Raw genomic sequence first — 21,710 nt, 5'->3', positions numbered from 1 at the left:
TTATTCCATCACCGTTCTTTAGCCCACTCTGCCACCCCAGTTCAGACATGGCCATATGCAAATCAGTCTGACCCTGTGCCTCATGGGAACAGTCCAGCCCGAACTGCCAAGCCATGTCTTCCCTGGGCCGGAAACAAGCTTCCTAGGACCGGTTTCTGGCATTTCAGCCGTCTTCAGCCAGGCTTGCTTGAATCCAGTGGCAAAGTGAGCAAGGGACTCACGTCTGAGCATACCCTGCCCAGGACAAGGTACCATCTTTTAGGAAATTCTTAGGTTAACTATTAATTTAGACAGTTGTCCTGTAGAAAGTTAAAATACAAATATCACACAGGATTCCTTTATGATGCACAGATTATCCTTCAGATTTTCTGAGTTTATCCTTACCCATGGCATGATTTTGCCACTTTAACCAGGGTCAACAGATGCAGAAGGTCACTTCTGTGACGTTACTGGGAGAAAATAAATGTGAAGTCATTTCCTGTGGTATTAAAGGATCAAAGGGCATAGAATGTTTCTTTTGAGTTTGGTGAAATAACCCACGAGACGAGGGGGTAGATCAGTGTGATTCTGGTAGAACTACGAATACTTCCCCGAGACCGCAGAGTGACCTATCTATCAACGAGATTCATCAAGAACCAGCAGGGGTGAGAGTGACAAAACAAACCACCTGGAAACACCTATCAGAAATCACAACCAATTACCAATGTGGTCTAAAAGAAGTAACTCATACTGGGTGAAAATATGACAAAGTAAGGGAATTGTGTAATGAACCATCTGAAGGCTGGACAAACAAGACAAAACTGAGCAAACAGTAGCTTAACATATAAACAATTTACCAACTAGGTACGATTAGGCAATTATGTGTTACATTTGGTGACAAACTGCATTAATACACAAAAGGTGAAAGCAAGAACATTGGTAACCAAAATAGTCAATGTAGGTCCGTAATAATTGCAAGGTCTTAGACAGAATCAGAGTTCATTTAAGATGCAATTTAGTTTGTGTGGGTAATTTGCTTTTTCTACCAGGGGCAATCATTCTGTGTAAAAGCATACATTTTACAATTTTTGTAGCAAAATGATAGAGGATTAGGTCATTCCACTGATATCCTGATGAAGGACACGAGCTTGAGAAAAGTGACTTCTGTATTTATTCTCTTATTCTTGGCATATTTAGTGGAAACATGCATATAGTATGCAAAAACAAGCAATAAAAAAATATGGAAAATTAGCTTAAACGGTGATAATCAAGAAATAGAAGGTGAAGATTAACAAGTGCAAAAGGTGAAGGATGGAATTCCTAAAATTATCTACTTCAATTCTTCTGAGGCATATTCCGGTTCATTGTTTTTCTCCCATATTGTGTCTTTACAGACATGAATCAGCTATATGGAAATCACTATTGTCCCTGACCTGAATTGTGATAGGATTTATATAGCGCTTTCTACTCCTGCCGAGTAGCTGACTGTGAGTAGCACGAAACTCCGGACCACAAGGTTAGTGATTAATCTGTCCAGTCCACCATGCTGGACGTAAACACAAACAATACTAGACCAGTTTCGGCCTAGTGCCTCATGAGTAAAGTGTGACTTGAGGTACTGTTACACAGTGAGCTACAATAACCGCCCAATGGGCATATTTGTGCCACATAGGTTGGTTAATGGAAAAAAAACTAAAAGTGGAGGATGGAAATGTTTGAATTAATCCCAGCCATTAATAATAACCCTTCTTCTTACACAGTTAAGTAAAGAAATGCAACATGCATGTCAAAGAAATGAGATAACTGATATGACTAGCTCAACAAAAGTGAAGTCCCAAACACGACAAATTGCTATTACCACTTGGATTATAAGAGTTAAAAAAAAAAAAGGGAGCCACAGAGAAAATATCTGGGGCACTGCCATTTACCCAGTAGCTTGGAACACTACACCACTAATACAATTCCCTTCATGTGCAAATGTTAGACATTGAAAAGCAGATACATCGTGGTTCTGCCCTGGTGGCCTACGCATTCCAGCTTCTAAATGACAGAAGTGTTGTGTGCACAATAACAGGTGGCAGCTAGGGCTATGGGCTGGACTCCCAATACAAGCAGAAACAAACTCACAGTGCTTAGATGTAGGCATGGTGTGCGCATGAGGGCCTAGCCTGTCTGCGACAAACTAATAAACCACTTACATCACTGTAAAAAGTATTAAAACTAGAAGGGAAACACTGGATGCAGCGATGTAAGTGCCGGTGCTGCACACTCAGCTATGCCATACTATCTATTTTAAAGGCCTGGCGGCAGAATAGATGCATCTATATATAGATACATAGTTATATACACACACATATATATAAACACAAACATATACATATATTTATACACACACACATATATATATATATATATATATATATATACACACCACACACACATACATATGTATACACACATATACATACGTATATATACACACATTTACATTACCTACTGGCGGTAGCCAGTAGGTAGTTATAGTTAGGTCATAGTTTCTATATTAAAATCGTTTTTCTATTTGCCAATAACTTTGGCGCTGTTTGACAAATCTTCCCAAAATTATCAAAACTTTTGGCCCGCTCAAGTCAGCTGCTGTCTTGAAAGTTTCGGGGTGATTAGTCAAGTGGAGGCCGAGAAAAAATAGGTGGTCTCCATGTTAATTTCCATAGGACACTTTAGACACGGCTAAAGCTTGAACTGCTGAATGACATTACACCAAATCTAGCAAAAAGGTAGCTTTTGGTCCAGAAAGCACGCTTTTCTTTATATGGTGTAAATCCGTTCAGTAGTTTTTAAGATATCTAAAGATTTACAGATATTGATATTTGAGAATTGTGAGATCGGATTGGCTGAACCTGCCGGATCACGAGCTTGTTTCTGAGTGGCTGCCAACACTTCAAACCAGGAAGTGTTGGCAGCCATCTTGTGACTCGGTACAGAGTCACAAGAAAAAAGGTGAGAAAAACTATTAAAAACAAGAAAAGGGGGCAGGGTAAAAACACCCTAGGCCTGGTCAGAGAGGGCCCAAAAAGCATTAAAAAAAAATAATAAAATTTGGCCAGAGTGGACAAATACTGCTGAATTTTGTTTTAAAAAACAAAGTGTGGTCTCCCGCGCTTCTTTTTTTAAAGCCCCCCCAGGTGGGCTAGGTCTCGGAAGTAATCCTGATTTATTTAGCGGAGGCCCGCGGGGGGCTCCCGCAGCCCCGGGGACCGTCACCTCCCCGGGGATTTATTATTTATGCGCGGGGAGCACGCACCCCCCCGCAGCCCCGAGGACTGCCACCTCCCGGGGCTTTTAATAAAATGTGTGGGGGGGCTCCTGCCCTCCCCATGCTGTCCCGGGGACCCCTACCTTCCCGGGGCATTCAGTTATAGGGAGGGCCACGCGGGCCCCCCCAAGCCCCGGGGACTGCCACCTCCCGGGGCTTCAGTTATTTTGATTAAGTGTTGGGGTGGCTCCTGCCACCCCCCCCCCCCCCCAAACACTGGGGCATGGATTATATAACAACGGCGCTTGGGGACCACCACCTCCCTGGGGCTACATACATGTTGAGGGGGGGTCACGTGGCCCCCCTCCAGGAGCCCTTCATGGCCATGGGGACAACCTCCCCCCAGGGCCGGCTCCAGCAATGTCCCGGGGTGCCCACCCCTGGGACATTGCAGTTTGCAATGACAGGGCGGAAACACGGCTCCCACCCTGTCATTGCAAACACTGCTTTGCTTCGTGGACGCGAGAGCAGGAAACCTGCGATCGCTTCCATGAAGCAAAGCAGATTGCTTTTGGACAAGGGCATCTGCATGTCGAGCAGTTCCCCTTGTCCAAATGCAATGCCGGCTCCCGCAGGAGGCGGGGAGCCAGCTGGGACCGCGGGGGCATTGGGGCTTCCTCCGCGGTCCCAATCATGAGGCCAGGCCTGGGGGGATGGGGAAACCGGGGACAAAGGTGGCCAAGGGAAAGGGTGCAACGCGGCCGCCCTCCGGTGATAAAAAGACATTTTTAAAAAACTAAACAAGGCAAGACCACGGCGAATGGGGTTCCCGGGGCCAAAAGTGGCTGAGGGAAGGGGGGCCACGCGGCCCCCCTCCCATATAAATGATGATAAAAAATTAAACGATGCCATGCCCCGGGGGATGGGGTACCCAGGGCCGAAATTGTCCGAGGGGGGCAGCGTGGCCAGTTTCCCGTTTTTTTTTTTTTTAATGGGTCAGGCCCTGGTGGATGGGGTCCCCAGGGCCCACAAAATATTAAGAGAAGGGGGACACACAGCCCACGTTCTAACACAAAAAAAGAAAAGTCAGCATCTCACCGGAGGCCCCACCCCTCCCTGCACCACTCTGCAAACGCGCCTCATGGTGCATTCTAAGTTGGGGGATCAAGTCACCTAGAATCCTGAGGTTCCCTGGGGGCCAACTAGCCCACCAGGTACCTCCAGTAAGCCCCAAACAGTAGGATTGCTGAGAGGTGGTCCGAGGCCACGCCCCTTTTTACAACACTCTGCAAATGCGCCTCTTGGCGCATTGCTGGTGGGGCGAAGATGTCTTCTTCTCCCCTGAGGACCTCAGGACTAAAGTGGACTTCATCCCGAGCAGCAGAGCGCCAGGAGGCGCGTTTGCACAGTGGTGGAAAAAAAGGAGGCATGGCCTTGGACCACTCTCAGCAATCCAGCTGTGTGGGGCTTACTGGAGGTACCTGGTGGGCTAGCGGGACCCTCAGGACTCAAGAGGACTTAATACCACAACCAAGAACGTGCCAGGAGGCGAATTTGCAGAGTGGCGGAGAAAGGGGGCATGGCCTGTGTTCACCTGTCAGCAACTCCACTATCTGGGGCATACTGGAGGTATCAGGTAGGCTAGTTGGCCCCTAAGGACCCCCAGCAGCGAAGGGGACTTTAATGCTTATCCAAGAGTGCGCCAGGGAGTGTGTTTGCAGAGTAGTGGGGAAAGGGGGCGTGGCCTGCTATGAGAACTTAGCACTCCTGCTGTGTGGGACTTACTGGAGGTAATAGGAGGGGTAGTTGGCCCCCAAGGTTGACCATGGGGGCTAACTACCCCTCCTGTTACCTCCAGTAAGTCCCACACAGTGGAATTGCTAAGAGGTCTTCGGAGGCCACGCTCACCCTTCTTTACCACCCTGCAAACGTGCCTCCTGGCACAGTACTGGTTGGAGGATGAAGTCCACTTTACTCCTGAGGGACCTTGGCGGCCAAGTAGCCCTCTGGTACCGCCTGTAAGTACGCTGTGGAATTCCTGAGCGCTGGTCAGAGGCCCAGACCCCTTTCTGCACCACTCTGCAAACGTGACTCCTACGTTATAGTTCGAAATTAACATTTAAAAAAACCTTAGAAATTCACTGGAAAAAAACATAGGTTTCATGGACGGTATAGTTAGAAATTAGCATGTAAAAACCTTAGAAATTCACTGCAATGCACTGCTGATGACGTCACATATTACATCACTCATGACATGGTCGGTGTATCTCAAATGACATCACTGATGACATCATCCAGCGAGTGTGTGTTTCTCAAACATTTATGGAAAAAAAAAATATATATATATATATTTTATCTACTGGCGGTCGCCAGTAGATAGTTATAGTTAGGACCGAGTTCCCATAGGAAATCTGAAATTCTATTTTGAAAAACTTTGGCGCCGGTTGACGAATCCTTGCGAAATTTTCAAAACTAATGGGGCGCTCCGCTCAGCTCCTACCCTGAAAGTCTCGAGGTGATTCGTCAAGCGGGGGCTGAGAAAAAAGGGGGGTCCCAAAACGCGTTTTCCCCATGCATTTTCCCATAGGACCTTTAGTCGAAGGTACAGCCCGAACGGCTGAACAGAATTACTTGAAATTTGCCAAAGAGGTAGTCCTCAGGTCAGGCATGTGCCTTTTGCATATATGGTGTCAATCTATTCAGTAGTACCTGAGAAAATTGCAGTTAAAGGTACATAAATATCCATAACGTGCGCAAGCGTAATTCTGATTGGTGGTTACTTGTCAGTCAACATTCGAATTGGTCGAAATCAGGATGTGTCGGCTGCCATTTTGTGTGTGACAATGAAAAATAAAGGTGGAGAACGTGAAAAGGGGGCAGGGTAGAGAGTTCCTGACCCCCTAGCCTTTGTCAGGGGGACCCTGAAGGACCCCGAAAGGTGAAAAAAACATTTTATTCTTTTATTCAAAAAATCACGATGCGCGCATGGTAAAAAAACCCTTAAAAGAAAAAAAAACATTTAAAATGAGCCATTCCATATTAAAGGATACAGTCTATCTATAACTATATACATACGTAGTTTATTGAAAAATAAATATATAAAAAAAATAATAATACATACATAACTTAGCATTTAAAAAACCGTACAAATTCACTGAAAAAACCATAGGTTTCACACACGTTATAGTTGGGAATTAGCATTTAAAAAACCTTGCAAATTCACTTAAAAAACCATAGGTTTCACACATGTTCTAGTTAGCTGGACATTTCACTCGTAAAAAAACCAATGAAATTCCACCATTATAGTTAGTTCAGATAACTATAACTCGCGCGACCGCCACTCTATCACAAGGATGATGTCATCAGTGATGTCAAGAGTGATGCCACTGACCATGTCATGAGTGATGTAATATGTGACGTCATGAGCAGAGGATTGCGGGCGCGCGAGTTATAGTTATCTGAACTAACTAGAACGGTGGAATTTCATTGGTTTTTTATGAGTGAAATATCCACCTAACTATAACATGTGTGAAACCTATGGTTTTTTAAGTGAATATATATATATATATATATATATATATATATTATCTACTGGCGGTCGCCAGTAGATAGTTATAGTTAGGACCCTGTTTCCATAGGAAATCCGCAACATTCTATTTGGAATAACTTTGGCGCCGGTCGATGAATCCTCGCGAAATTTTCAAAATAGGTGGGGCGCTACGCTCCGCTCCTACCCTGAAAGTCTCGGGGGGATTCGTCAAGCGGGGGCTGAGAAAAAAGGGGGGTCCCAAAACGCGTTTTTCCCATGCATTTTTCCATAGGACCTTTAGACACAGCTACAGCCCGAACGGCTGAACAGAGTTACTTGAAATTTGGCAGAGAGGTAGTCCTCAGGTCAAGGAAGTGCCTTTTGTAGGTCTGGTGTAAATCTGTTCAGTAGTTCCTGAGAAAATAGCATTTAAATCAATATATATATGTGGGCGGAGCCTAACCACACATCTCATCCTGAGATCTGATTGGCTGTCAGCACTTCATCCAAGAAGTGTTGGCAGCCATCTTGGGACCAATATACATGATAGCACCTCATTAAAAAGCATTGCAGTTAATAGAAGATTTTAAGACTTTAGTTACATTATAAATCATTTGTTGATGGTACCATACTCATTTTAGGAATTGTGGTATGTTCTAAGGTTATTTCACCATGTGAAAAAGCCTTCTGCTGGGATATCATGATTGAGAGAAAAATATTTTCTCATGCTTTTACCACAGAGGTTTGGAAGGTGATCTATAAGCTAAACTGAGAGCTTATTTTCTGTAAATTCACATTATCTTTCTCAGTCATGTGAGAATGAAGTCTGACATTCTCAGTAAAACATGTACATCCAACAAGGGCAGAGACTGTCAGTTGATTCCTTTGTGTTCTACTGCAGCTTTCCAGAGTGTTCCAAAGAACTACTAGAGCGCTAACCGTCCTACTTATGATAAATGTATGGCACACCTGAAGCCATCTTGCTTGGATTAAAGTGGTAACTCTTAAAACATTTAATTTAAAAAGGAACAAAATGAGGTGGTTCATTTTTCCATAAAAAGTATGATTAGTGCTGCATAAAGAAAAATTAGGGCACATTTTGAGTGACTTCTCAAATCCTGGCATGCAGACTGAAACATGCACTTTCAATACCAGCAGCAGTTTTCCCTGGTGAGCAGTAGCTTTACTACAGTGATCTAATGAGCAAAAAGAGTGCTAACATTCTGATTTTATGGCAAATGTGTGACACATTTGAATGCCTTCTTGATGGAATCAAAGTAAAAAACTGAAAGTATTTCCTACTGAGGAGACTGCAGTAAATGAGGAAATTAGGAAACTTCATAATAAATAAGTCTCCCAAGATGGCCACCAGAGACAAAAGAGCCCAAATGTAGCCCAAATATCACCCAGATGTAGCCCAAGTATAGCCCAATGACAGAATGTCCAAGAATGTTCTTAAAAACAACTAGAGCACTTACTGTCTTCATTATGACAAAAGTATGGCACACCTGAAGCCATCTTGATTGGAATAAACTGGTAACACTTAAAACATTTAATTTAAAAAGGAACACAATGAGGGGGTTCATTTTGCCATAGAAATTATGATTAATGCTGAAGAAAGAAAATGAGGGCACATTTTGAGTGACTTCTCAAATCCTCTTCTATTTCATTAAAAAATTCTGACATGCAGACTGAAACATGCACTTTTAATACCAGGAGCAGACTTCCATGGTGAGCAGTAGTTTTACTACAGTGATCTAATGAGCAACTAGAGTGCTAACATTCAGAATTCATGGCAAATGTGTGACATATCTGAATACCTTCATGATGGAATCAAAGTAAAAAACTGAAAGCATTTCCGACTGAGGAGACTGCAGTACATGAGGAAATTAGGAAACTTCATAACAAATAAATCTCCCAAGATGGCCACCGGAGACAAAAGAGCCCAAATGTAGCCCAAAATCACCCAGATATAGCCCAAATATAGCCCAATGACAGAAGTGTGCAAAACACTTATTATTTTGTGTTTTTGCAGTGTTATATAGTGCAGACTTGTCAGGTATTGGAGTGCTTTACATGAGCATTGGTTACATCACACAAGAACAAATTCATTTTGGTTGTAGACATGGGGAGACTAAGTGATTTGACCAGAATCACAGAATGTCGAGCTGAAGCAGAAACTTCAACCTGGTTCCCCAGTTGCAAAGTCTGCAGTTCTGGAAGTAACACCACATCCTCTCCCCTAAGTGCAACATTTAATCAAGTTGTCAACTAGATAAAAAAACATAAAGATAACAAATAATTTAAAAGTGCTTTGTCGCTATTTGAAAACTCAGAAAATATGTCCTTATTTTAGTCTTTTAGAGCACTAACCATAATTTTGATGCCAATAAGACCCTCTCATATATGTAATTTCTAAAGGAATGCTCTAGGTATTACAGTTTTGATTACATCAAGATGATGTCAGGCGCTCCACACTTTTGTAATAAATATAGAATGTTAGCAATCTAGTTGTTCATTAGGATACTGTTGAGAGGCAGAGGCCAGGGGCACGGACTCTGAAAATTGAAGGCAGGTAGGAGGGTGCAAAGGCAACAATTTAACCACACTGAGCAGGCAGGAAGGGCCGTGGAAGCACAACAGACTATGGAGGGCAGTGGAAAGGGGGGCAGGGGCAACAAACCAACAATACAGGACTTGCAAGAGAGGCTGTTGGAGGGAAGATCTATTACGGGTCAAGGAAGCTAGGGGCGGTCCCCAGAGCCCCGGGAGCCACCACAGAACTGAGCAGGAGAGTGAGTCAGGGACAAAAGGGGCACCTTAATTTGAGCCGGGGTGCCTAGGAATGCTTGCTCCAAAAATCAAGAAAACAGACATATGAGACATGGAATTGGAGGCAGAATACAATGGCAGTTTAATGAGAAGATGCAACTTCAAAGAAACCGCAGAATAGAGACCTAAAGTACAAAATACAGAATCCAGATAATCATACAGCTGTCATGATATTCTCTGTATCTCAATTAATGGACTGACAGAGAGAGAGAGAAAACACATCTATAAATGCATCATGAGAAACAAGTTACACCAAGGAAAATGTTACCTAGGGACACTCACATTTACTCTTAGAGCAAGCATTCCTGCAATTACAATACAACATCTTTTAAATGCAAAAGTAAAGAGAACAATGGTTAAACATAACATGACATTTCATATAGGTAAAATAGAATAAGATACTTCAAGCAAAGCTGAGCAAGACATTTTAAGCAAAGGAAGACAAGAGCTCCCAGTTCTTGGGGAAAACCTGCACAGCCTGTTAACCTACATACAGACGGCGAGGTTGTCCGTCGATATCTGTGGGTGCTCCCTTTTTATATCATTTTGTGGGCTCCTTTGCACGCTACATCTACCTACGTATGCTACCCAAAAGCTTCGTCTGCAGATTTTACCAGACATTTCGTCATTTACCCACTTAATGCTGACAATGGACTGGGTGAAAAGGTCAGTCTCTCAGGCCAATCGCTTATCGTAAGTTCCATAGAGCAAGCAGAAAATAATGGGTATTGTACAGGAATTCAATATATTCATGTATAAAATCTCCTCAGTTCTCCTAACTTGACGCTCTGCGGTTGCCACTTCCTTAAAAGCGGGAAACCTGCCCAGGAAGCAAGTACCAGTCCAGGATGCAGCCTACTGTATGTCGACAGCTTCAGGGGGATGTTGAACTGTGATATGGAGCACTCGGGTAGGGTGGGGGCTACTAGTTTGGAGCAGAAGGCCTCGCAGACCTGCCTTCAGACTGCTATACACTAAAATTGCAGAGCTATGGTCAATTTAACAAAGAGGCCTACATATTGAACAGAAGGGCCTACACAGGGGTTTATGCTGGCTGAGTGGTAAGGATGTCTCAGGATAATTATATAGCAACACAGGACCCGCTGGTCAATTTAATACAGCCTACAAATGCGGCTGGCAGGGCAAGGACAAGGGTCTCATACTTCAGGTGTGGACAGAACGGGCCAGGGGCCCCCTGTGATACAAAATCTACCCTCCTTCAAGGCTGTGGCAATGTAATAGACCATTGTGGGCAGAAGGAAGAGGCAATGGTAGTACAACCATACATGCCAACAGACCCGATTCAGCCAGGAAACGTCCAATGTTTTTAAGCTCAAATGGGCTTTATTTGATCTGTCTCCTGTCTACAATATCCTCTTTTTCAATGTAACTCAAAGGGGAAAATCAATACCCCAGTTTTTTTTCAAAATCTCCCTCTTACCAAGTTCAAAATGTTCGCAAGTATGGTACATTGGATCATGGAAGGAAATGGGATAGGGACATGGACTTGGATAACAGAGGACAGGAGAGACATGGAGAGGTGCACCAAACTGACCCTGCAGGGCAGGCATCAGGGTTTGCAGCAGCACAATACACCACACAGGGCATGCAGGACGGGAGTGCAGCACCACAATCCATAGAAAGCAAGAGGGAGGGGACAGGACCATGCACATGGACAACAGAGAACAGAGGGGCAAGAGGCAATGGTAGCTAGCTGACCATAATGGACAGACAGGAGAGAAGGCTGCAGCATAACAGACCATAAAGGGCAGGAGGGACGGATCAGGGGCATTACAATGGAACAGACAAGCCAGGAGGGAGGGAGTAGGGGTCTGCACATGTAAACAGAGGGCTGGGGGCAAGGGGGCAGGGCAGGAGCAGCAAGATGGCCATGGAGGTCAGGCAGGATGGGCACTAGAAGCAAGACACAACATGAAGAGCAACAGTGAGACTGTGATGGCATACACACAGACCATGGAGGGAAGGTGGGAGGGGGTCAGGGGCAGCTAACTGACCACACAGGGAAGGTGGGAGGGGCCATGGCAGCACAGAAGACCATGCATGGCAAGTGGGAGGGTTAGTGGCAGCACAATGGCTATGATGGGCAAGAAGGAGGGTGCAGGGGCATGCACAAAGGACGATGGAGGATAGAAGGGAGGGTCAGGACCTGTGCACAGACAAGAAAGTTCAGGGGAAGGGGCCTCACAACAGACCACACGGGGCAGGCAGGAGGAGCAGTTGCAGCACAACAGACCAGGGAGGGCAGAAGGGTGTGGCAGTACAATGGACCATGTAGGACAGGAGGAAGAGGATAGAGGCATGGCATGTGGACAGGCAGGGTGGAGGTGGCAGGGACAGGTTACAGTCATCTGACAATGCTAGGCAGGTGGGAGGGGAGTGGCAGCTCAACAGAACACTCAGAGTAGATAGGAGTGGCAGGTCCATGGGACATGGTGGGCAAAAAGGATGGAGCACGGGCATGCACAAAGACATCGGAGGGCAGGGGGAAGGAGAATAGGGGCAGCAAGCTAAGCACAGAGTTTAAGCAGGAGGTCAATGATGGGGCATAGAATTGGGCAATGGAGGGCAGGAGGAGTGGACTGGTACATCATACTAAATTGAGGGCAGTGGCAGCACATCAGACCATGCATGGCAGGAGGGAGGAGGCTAGTCCATGGATTTACACAACAGAGGATAGGGAGGAGGGGGATGGGGCAGCAAGCTAACTGTTCAGAGAAGGCGGGTATTAGAAACTTTATTGTTTTTAAAACATTTTGTCTGTGCAAACTACTTAAAATATGAACAAGTATGCAGCATAATCTCACTTTTATTCAGGAAGAAGAAGACGTTAGTGACTGTGACTCCGGGCTCACTTGGCAAAAACACCCCCTGACCCTCCACCCCCTATCGCAAAATGTAATGCCCGTGAAAAGGGTAGGTGAACACAGTGTTATATAGAACATAGTCCTGAGAGCACGATTGAAAATGAAAACTAGATATAGTGTATGGTATAAACTATGCACCAAAAAGTGTGATATAAGATGAAACAGGCGTGAAATATAATATGCAATACATTGTGCGCAATGACAGATTCATTGGAGAGCGCGAGATAGCACAGGCACTAGCGTGTGCTATGCGATATGCGCCTTGGAGTGTAATATGCACAGGACAGTGTTGTGTAACCTAACTAGTCTCTAAAGTTGTAATATAAAATATGTGCTGGGGAGTGTAACGTTGCATATGCACTGTGACAAAGATATGGATCCCAAATTGTAATATGTATGGCATAGCACTGTGCGTTATAACATAGGCATCGAGGAAGGCACGTTAGATGGGGCAATATAACCCGTGCGAAGACAAGTGTGGCATGACATTTTCACGGGGTGGTGTTACAGTGCACATGGGCTAGAGAGTGTCATAGCATATGCACTAGCTAGTGGAATACAATACAGAGGTGTGTGGCACTCGGCAGGCAATGGTGGGTGTAACACAGCATTGGGCTCTGTCAGGAGCGCGCTGTGACTCGCAAGTGATGTTCGTCCCCTTTCCAGAGAGTAAAATAAAAAGTATTACACATCCGGCAGTGGATGTGTGTTTTATTAACTGTGAGGGGGGTTTCTTGCATAGTTTTGGTCGAATTTTTGTCGAATCCCCTTTGAATGGCTTGGTGTGCATGTGTATTAAATGTGCCCGTCAATAGCTACCCATGTTTGTATAAATAAACGACAAGGGTGTCTACCGGGATTAGGCACGGTAGAGCATCAGCCATGTCAGAGCTTCACTAGTGGTGTAAATACATTCCACGTGGATTAATTGCATGCATAGTCGCCTTTTAATGAATATCACGCAAATCGTCATGGTGATAGGTACGTACGGTTTGTCCAGCATGTCCTAGGTGTGTCTATAAATATATATTTTTTAAAAATAATAAAAAACAGTGGCCGGCCCTGGGGATTGGGGTCAAAAAAATATAATTAGGAGACAGGCCCTAGGGGATGGGGTCATCAGGGCCAATAAATTAGAATAAGAAGGGGAACCACACAGCCCCCCTTCTTAAAAAAATAAAATAAATAAAAGACTGGCATCGTGCCGGAGGCCATGCCCCCTCCATGCAGCACTCTGCAAACGCGCCCCCAACAGGCATCTCCAGTATGCGCCAGGGAGCTGCGCTGCAGACAGGTGTTCTGAGGCCAAGCCCCTTTTTACACCTCTCTGCAACGCAGCTCTGTGGCGCTTACTGGAGGTACCTAGTGGTCTAGTGTGACCCTAGGGACCCTTAGGATTCAAGGGGACTTAATCTCTCAACTTAGAACAGCCACAGGGCGCGTTTACACAGTGGTGAAGGGAGGGGACGGGGCCTGAGGTGACGTGTGCAAACACGCACCATGGCACGTTTTAAATTGGGGATATAATTTCCCTTCAATACTGAGGGCCCCTGGGGGCTAACTAGCCCACCAAGTGCTTCCAGTAAGCGCCACTGAGCTGCATTGCAGAGAGGTGGTCCAGGCCGTGCCACTTTTTACACCTCTCTGCAACGCAGCTCTGTGGCACTTACTGGAGGTACCTAGTGGGCTAGTTGGACCCTAGGGACCCTCAGGACTCAAATGAACTTAATCTCCCAACTAAAAACGGACACAGGGCGTGTTTACACAATGGTGAAAGGAGGGGACGGGGCCTGAGTTAACGTGTGCAAAAACGCCCTGTGGCCTGTTTTAAGAGGTAGTTTTAATCCCCATGCCCTATTATATACTAGGGGCTTATAGAGGAGGTAAGGCTAATCACAGGGGGACCCCAACGCATAATGTTCCCTAGTGTATGTAGGTGTTTTCACTGTATTCTAAGTGTCTTTTAACATAGCACTGGCTCTAGGACTGGTTAGTCAGACTCAGTTACCACCAGTATCCGTCTGAAAAAGTTGAGGGTACAGGATGATTTTGCAACAAGGCTTCTTTCTGCTCTTCTTTTTGTTCTTTCTGCACGTTATCCTTCTTCCTGCACTTATCTTCGTATTTGAGGACTTCTGTTGCTTCTTTCTGCACTTCTTTTGTTTCTTTCTGTGCATTTTTTCTTCTTTCTTCACATGTCCTATCTCTGTAGGCATAGTTAGAAATTAGCATTTAAATAAACCTTTGAAATTAACAGAAAAAACCATAGGTTTCAGGCACGTTATAGTTAGGAATTAGCATTTAAAAAACCTCAGAAATTCACTGAAAAAACCATAGGTTTCAGGGGTGTTATAGTTAGCTGGACTTTTCACTTGTACAAAACCATTGAAATTCCCCCGTTATAGTTAGTTCAGCTAACTATAACTCGCGCGCCCGCAATGCACTGCTGATGACGTCACATATTACATCACTCATGACATGGTCAGTGACATCACTCATGACATCACTGATGACATCTCAAATGACATCACTGATGACATCACTGATGACATCATCCAGTGAATGTGTGTTATTCTGAAAATTAAATATGTTTTATATATGTATATCTCAAGTTCGATGGAAGAATAAATGGGTATATAAGTGTCTAAATGGATGATTTGTTTTTGAAAAATTGATTGTGTAACTGACTGATTAAGTGTATCATAGTGAATACATGGCTTAGTGAGTAATGTTTAAATATGTAAATATCTGTATCAGTCTCTCACTTTGTGTATAAGTGGCTGCATGGGTTGGTGAGTAGCTACATGGGTGTCTATATAGGTTATTAGTTGGTTTTTTGAGTATCAGTCTGAGTGTCTGCATGGTTCGGTGGGGGTATTACGTAGTGCATAGGTGCATGAATGAGTGACTCACTGTTTGTATGTGTTGAACACAGTATGTGTGCAGGACTGTATGGGTGGATGAGTGTGTGTATGGGTGTGTTAGTGAGTGAATGACTGTCTCAATAGTGTCTTTATGAGTAACTACATATGTTTTAAACTAGTATATGTGACTATTGGTGTATATATGTGAGTATATGTGAGAGTGAGAGATTGAAAGAGTTCCTGTATGAATAAGTATGTGTTTCTATAAGTGATTGTTTAAAAGACTAAGTATGTGTAAGTTTCCGTAGAAGTAAGTGTGGTGGTGTGTGTATAACTGTATATGCAAGTAAATGTATGTTTGATTCTTTATTAGCATGAGTGACTATGTGTGTGAGTAACTATGGATGAGTGGCATTGTGTAACAGGATGTATAGGTGTATGAGTACATATGATGAGTGAGTACATGTATGAGTGACTGTATTGGACTGTTGGTGAATGAGTGGATGTGTATGTGGATCTTAGAATTACTGAAGAGGTTGTTGTAACTGGTATTGGTATGTCCATTGTTTTGAAAATTTTAGTCTCTATTTTTGAATGTGTGTATCAAAGGTTATATTAGGGTGAGAGGAGGTCTGCCACTCTATCACAAGGATGATGTCATCAGTGATGTCATCAGTGATGTCATTTGAGATGTCATCAGTGATGTCATGAGTGATGTCACTGACCATGTCATGAGTGATGTAATATGTGACGTCATCAGCAGTGCATTGCGGGCGCGCGAGTTATAGTTAGCTGAACTAACTATAACGGGGGAATTTCAATGGTTTTGTACAAGTGAAAAGTCCAGCTAACTATAACACCCCTGAAACCTATGGTTTTTTCAGTGATATATATATATATACCCGCCAAGGTGTATTAAAGAATGAGTGGGTGTATGAGTGACTGAATGGCTGATTTAGTAGGTGCGGGACTGACTGTATAAGTGTGCTGTCCGGGGCCTATAATGGCTCTAGGATGGGGGTCCTTTAAAGAAAAAATAGGCCCGGGAGGATGGGGTCCTCAGGGCCATAATAGGCTTGGGTAAATGTGAGCCGTATGCCCCCCCCCCCCTTCCCTTAAATAAGGCTCGGAGAGGGGGGCCACATGGCCCACCCCTTTAAAAAACACAAGTCCCACTGCAACAGGATGGGGTCCCCAGTGCCTAATGAAGATCTTAGGGTCGGGCCACAGGGCACCTCTTTTATATTGGTATTGACTGGAGGATGCGATCCCTGGGGCCTAAAAACGCTCAGGGATGGGCTACATGGGCCCCTCCCCTTTTATCCTGCATTTGGCCCAGGATGGGGCCCTCCGAGCTCAAAAGCCAACCTTATGATGCATATGACAAAGGCCGTGGGTTGGCTGCCTGCTAGTGATTTGGCCGCCGGCCAGGCCCTACCGCCAACTGTTGGTTAAGCGAATAGTGACTCTTTGGACAAGTTTTGCATAGAGTGTATACTGTTCTTGGTAAATAATTTTTATAATTCTTTGGTGTATTCCACATGAGAGTTTCACTGTCTGAAAACAGTGTGGCACAGAGTAAACTCTTTACATAGAGTAAACATTGTTTAAAGTACCCACTTTTTACTCATATCTACTTCATTTCTCAGTGTAGGTTCTGTGACTGTGAGACGTTTGATACATATAAAGGCTGTCCATGGTAGGTTAATAATTTTGGAAGCGATGTTGAGAACGTTGAGGGACTTGACTCTCCCTGAACAATTGTATACAGATCGAACACGGTGCACAAAGGGTTACCCATGTATCTGTGGTTTATTGTTAATGTGAACTAGGCTACCCATGAAGTGTACCATATAGGGTCAATGTTGCACATAACCTATGCTTGCTACATCCAAGGGAGTTGTATCTGTTATGGCATTAATAATGCTTTATATTATTCGGAGCTATTTTGTACTTACTTTCAGGCATCTGATGTCATACTAGTTTATACAGCAATGTGTGCAAAAGAAACTTGGATGATGTTATCAGTGATGTCATTTGAGATGTCATAGAACATTTCATGAGTGATGAGTATGTCAGGTCATAAGTAGTGCATGTGGGGTGCAAGATAGTTAGCTCTGCTAACTAGAACTGGTGAATTATTTTTTTTAGTTCATAACGTTAACATTTACATATTCACCTAAATTTTCAGTTAAAAAACAGTCATTCATCCATAAAGCCACTCACACCCACTCTGAAACCTATACAACCAGTCACACAGCCACTCACATAATATATGTTAGAAATATTTTCAGTCAGTAGTACACAAAGTATACTATTTTAACGTAAGTAGAAGCTTAGTATATATGTTTAAAACTCAATCTTTTAGAAAACAGTCAAAATCACTAGATAATGTCATCAGTGATGTTACTGACCATGCCATGAGTAATGTAATATGAGGGTCATAAGCAGAGCATTGCAGGGGCGCAAGTTATAGTTAGCTCAGCTAACTAGAACTGCTGAATTACAATGGTTTTGTACGAGTGAAATTTGAGCCTAACTTTAACGTCCCTGTAACCTTTGTTCTTTTCAGTGAATAAATATATATATATACACTTTTCTTTTTAACAACTGAAATACTGGTGCTAATAGTCACGTTGAAGACAAACACCACCTCGATACGTATTACCCAAGCCAAGATTTCGAAAAGAAAGGCCTAACAAGCTGCACCAAATTGCTATAGTCAAACATTCTGCATAGGAAAGCGTCCTTTTCTTTTTTTTTTTACTCCTGTTTAGTTTCTAAGAGCTGGAAGACATCTAGTCCTTTCTTTTTCAAGGAATGGGAGCCTAGGCAACCCTACCCTGATGTATGAGCTCTACAGTAGTAACTGCTGCAGCGCCAAAATACTGGGCCATGGCACATGTGCAGCTAGGTGCCCAGGGTCTGTGCCAACATAATTCATTGACAACACACTACCAAGTTAATTTTTAATCATCAATAGAGAGCAGGCAGGAAGAAGGATAGGTCATCATTAGGAGTTGAGTCTAGAACTGGCCATAGTTAGACTAATTGAAAAAAAAGGTCTTACTTGAGAATCTAGACCCCTTCCCAAAATCAAGGTACAATTCTCGTGCGTGAAAAGATGTTCCTCAACATGGCTTGGTCATATCAAGCAAAGCTTGAGACTAGGGTTTATGGCATGCATGGCGGTGAACTAATCTAAAATGGGGCTGAGTATGTCAAATAAACTTTCTTGAAAGTATAATTAAGGAATGGATCATGCTGGTTGTAGATTGTGGGCAGTTTGCTGAACCCGAGCAAATCTTTCCTCTAGCTCTGCATCACGTTACACAAATCTGCTCCAGAAATACGTGACCAGCTGACACTTCAATAAAATAGTATTAAACATGCAACAAGACAGCTAAGTAGGTAATAGTCAATACCATATAAAGACTAAATTGTGAAGGATCACTTCTGGCATGCAAAGTCAGAGAACAGACAGAAACATTTGATCTCAGAAGAAACTCATCTCTGGTGGCTCTTGGCTCACCCGCAGCCAGGACACCATCAGACTGGAGACACCGAAAAAGAAAAACCAACACACCATTTCCATTTATGCTCCCAAGAGCAAAATCCCAGTATCTATCTGGACTGACCAAACCCTCCTCCAATTTCATTAAGAGCTGAAGACATCTTTAATAAAGGACACTAATTCACAACACAGTCACAATCCACCTCAACTCTCAGAGACCATCTTCCCCTCCGATCAGTGATTGACTATCTTTGTTTTTGGTTGGGATTGCGCTTTACATATAAAACAAACAAAACATCAGAATTTCTTTTTGGGTCTTTTCAATCAACCATTCACCGCATTCAAGAGACCAGAGGGACTGCACCAGAATCGCGGCTCTACTGAGCAGCCGACATACACCACGTGTGATCGGGCTGCCACAAATCATGCTCAAAAGCAGGAAGGTGGAACGAGAGAAACATAAAACTACACAAACAACAGGAGACGAATTGCACAGCAGCAAAAAGATGTAAACGGACTCAAGCTATTGTAAATCATGAGGCGTCCAAGCCTTTGCAAGTACACACAAGGGGAGATTTCTGGCCCATCTCAGTCCTACTAGACAGCTGCATGTGACTGAAACCCTACATCTGAGGGCAGTAAAATTAAACTAGACGCTTACCATAGCGCAGCGGAAAAGCAGGAGTATGCTCCACGCGCTCGTAAAAGAAATGGAATTCACGACTCACTGACTTTGCAGCCGTCAATTACGCAGGGGTTTGCTGAATTTATTTTCATTTCTCCTATCGAGCGCTGTGCGCTATATGTCACAGCAACGGCCTCTACTAATCTTGGAGGATGTCTCACTCGGGGTCTCAAGCCCCTGCTGGATGACGCTGCTCTAAAAGGATACCGAGGTCTGGGGGCAATAAAGTGGGAACGAAGTGATGAAAGTTCTGCCACAAAAATCTTATTTAGACTTATATGTGAGTGCAGTAGTTCCGATGCTGGGCATGCCTGAAGCAGAGGTACACATCTGCAGTAGAGGGCGGTGCACGTCTGCAGTAGAGGGCGGTGCACGTCTGCAGTAGAGGGAAGTGCACGTCTGCAGTAGAGGGAAGTGCACGTCTGCAGTAGAGGGAAGTGCACGTCTGCAGTAGAGGGAAGTGCACGTCTGCAGTAGAGGGAAGTGCACGTCTGCAGTAGAGGGAAGTGCGCGTCTGCAGTAGAAGGTGCACGCCTCCAGTAGAAGGTGCATGCCTGCAGTAGGGGGAAGTGCACGCCTGCAGTAGGGGGAGGTGCACGCCTGCAGTAGGAGGAGGTGCACGCCTGCAGTAGGAGGAGGTGCACGCCTGCAGTAGGAGGAGGTGCACGCCTGCAGTAGGAGGAGGTGCACGCCTGCAGTAGGAGGAGGTGCACGCCTGCAGTAGGAGGAGGTGCACGCCTGCAGTAGGAGGAGGTGCACGCCTGCAGTAGGAGGAGGGGCACGCCTGCAGCAGAGGGGCACGCCTGCAGCAGAGGGGCACGCCTGCAGCAGAGGGGCACGCCTGCAGCAGAGGGGCACGCCTGCAGCAGAGGGGCACGCCTGCAGCAGAAGGGCACGCCTGCAGCAGAGGGGCACGCCTGCAGCAGAGGGGCACGCCTGCAGCAGAGGGGCACGCCTGCAGCAGAGGGGCACGCCTGCAGCAGAGGGGCACGCCTGCAGCAGAGGGGCACGCCTGCAGCAGAGGGGCACCCCTGCAGCAGAGGGGCACCCCTGCAGCAGAGGGGCACCCCTGCAGCAGAGGGGCACCCCTGCAGCAGAGGGGCACCCCTGCAGCAGAGGGGCACGCCTGCAGCAGGAGGTGGTGCACGCCTGCAGCAGGAGGTGGTGCACGCCTGCAGCAGGAGGTGGTGCACGCCTGCAGCAGGAGGTGGTGCACGCCTGCAGCAGGAGGTGGTGAAAATGTGCAGTAGGAGGAGGTGAACACCTGCAGTAGAGGGAGGTGTATGTCTGCAGTAGAGGGAGGTGTATGTCTGCAGTAGAGGGAGGTGCATGCCTGCAGTACAGGGAGGTGTAGGTCTGCAGTAGGAGGAAGAGCATGCCTGCAGTATGTCTGCAGTAGGAGGGGGGCATGCCTGTAGTAGAGGGAGGTGCATGCCTGCAGCAGAGGTGAACGTGTAGCTCTGTGTTGGCTGCCTTCTGGTCAGTGGTTACAAGTAAAAACAAGCCAATAGGTCTCACCTTTGAAAATGGAAATACTGTAAGCAAAGATACAGAAACCCAGTTAACATTCTTCTTTGTTGTCCTGCATGTGTAAATATTTTAGTAATCGACTGATACGTGTTTTTATTGTTGTATGTTCATCATTGTAATGATTTTTATTAATCAAACAGTCATATATTTTAGATAAAGTCTCAGCCAGTGGCAATCATTTTTTGTCCACTGTGCTACTTCACACTGGGAGTAATTAAGAGCAAACATCCCTTAGTCGTGTTTGTTTGTGTTCACGTCCAGAAGGGAAATGACCTGGCAGTTTGTGCTAGACTTATGCTACCACAGCAAAATCAACAACTTTGGGATGGAGTGTAAGAGCAGGGCCAAACCTGATTTGCATATGGCTTGCTCCCAGTCTGTAGTGGAACAGGTATCAAAAATACCATGAACTGGAATGCGGCATAGCGTAATCACTGGTGGCGAAGATTAATTCAGGAATTCTATCAATCACTTTTTTGTTCTTGTAGTTACATCTTAGTACTATTACACATAACGTATATTTCCTGAACGGCTAACATCCTATAATGGAATATGATCAAGCACGTTAAATGGGCAGGTGTACGGGAGGAGGGGGCAGGTGTACGGGAGGAGGGGGCATCTTCACCGTTTTGTGTTGGG

At 44.9% G+C, this 21,710-nt stretch overlaps 1 protein-coding gene across 4 annotated transcripts in view; it reads right to left on the bottom strand.

Moving 5' to 3' along the window:
- CAPN15 (calpain 15) overlaps positions 1–21,710 on the bottom strand; it is a 364,024-nt gene that overhangs the window by 190,865 nt on the left and 151,449 nt on the right. The gene's annotated exons all lie outside the window — the stretch shown is intronic.

The sequence above is a fragment of the Triturus cristatus genome, chromosome 10 (assembly GCF_964204655.1).
Source record: "Triturus cristatus chromosome 10, aTriCri1.1, whole genome shotgun sequence".
NCBI classification, from domain to species: domain Eukaryota; kingdom Metazoa; phylum Chordata; class Amphibia; order Caudata; family Salamandridae; genus Triturus; species Triturus cristatus.
The sequence above is the reverse complement of the archived record's forward strand: the minus strand, read 5'-3'. Positions and strand labels throughout refer to the sequence as shown.